At 33.8% G+C, this 1,359-nt stretch overlaps 1 protein-coding gene across 3 annotated transcripts in view; it reads left to right on the top strand.

Moving 5' to 3' along the window:
- Positions 1–1,359, top strand: part of LOC106867276 (serine dehydratase-like) — a 24,242-nt gene that overhangs the window by 22,073 nt on the left and 810 nt on the right. The window lies entirely within an intron of this gene.

The raw sequence follows: 1,359 nt of genomic DNA on the forward strand, positions 1-1,359 counted from the left end.
ATATATATATGTATGTATGTATGTATGTATGTATGTACGTATTTATGTACGTATTTGCACATGTACGTACGTATATATTTTTGCATGTATGGATATCCCGCTATATGGTAACCATTTGAAAAAGTCCATATAATACAATGCTTAAATAGAAACAAAGAAAAGAGATGAACCTGAAGTTTATACTGAGGCCACTGACTTCGTATTAAAGAAATGATTTTATAGACACAAGCATCAATTTATCAGCACTGATTAAAACTTTGCTACAGCTTTGTGTAAAATGATATCGTCCTTATGGAAAGCAAATTCTCTCGAATTTAAATCTACCAGACCGATTAGGGATAAAGTTCATCAGGAAGAATAGCTTCAGCAAATATGCGATGGGATATTTGATTGGGCGATAAATATAATTTGTTTAAAAGAAGAAATGAAATGAGTAGAATTTAATACCTTGCTAATTATGTTGTGCACAAGTACAAACTTAGTTGATTTATGAGCTTTTCAAAAAATACCAATTAACACAAACCTTTTGGAAGGCAATTTTTGGGTAAAACTCTTTCACTCTTTCCACCTTTTCAAGCATACCACGTGGTATATACATCCAGGACTGTGCTCACTTGTTTATTTTATTTTTTAAGTCTTTTGTAAATAATCAATTATTTTGAAATGAACAAAATAATTTCTATCGTATGTTGTAATTGTGTAGAGAAATTATATATACACACTTATGTGTGTGTGTGTGTTTATATATGGATGTATATATATATATATATATATATATATATATATATATACCTGTACATATATATGCATATACTCATTTATTATATGTTTTACATGATCGAACGCCTGCGTCATCCCTGTAAGTAGTTTTTTTAACTTTATATTTTCTTACGCGACTCTACCTATCTCTATTTTTATCACTTTTTCCCTCGTCTCGTTCTTCCTCTGTTACTACTACGTATCTCTCTTTACCCCTCTCGTTCTTTCTTCTGTTACTACTATATATCTCTCTTTCCCCTCTAGTTCTTCCTTCTGCTACTACTATATTTTTTTCTTCCTCTCTTTCTCTCGTTGCTCACCTATTCTTCTACTTCCTCCCCTTGTTTCTCCCTCTACCACTCTCTCTCTCTTCCTTACCCCTCCCTGGTCACATGTCTCCAGTCACTAATTCTTTTCTTCCTTGGCTATCGCCGAGCAAACACGCGAACTTACTTCGTCCCGCTTTCAGTTCGTGCCTCACAGCGTTCATATACACATAATTTTTCACGTCTGGCCGCATAGCCTTTTCCGTTTGTTTTCCTGTCTTGTTTTTTGTCCGCCACTACATTCCTCCATGGCACAAGTTTAATTTGTGTATAC

Source organism: Octopus bimaculoides, chromosome 9 (assembly GCF_001194135.2).
Source record: "Octopus bimaculoides isolate UCB-OBI-ISO-001 chromosome 9, ASM119413v2, whole genome shotgun sequence".
NCBI classification, from domain to species: domain Eukaryota; kingdom Metazoa; phylum Mollusca; class Cephalopoda; order Octopoda; family Octopodidae; genus Octopus; species Octopus bimaculoides.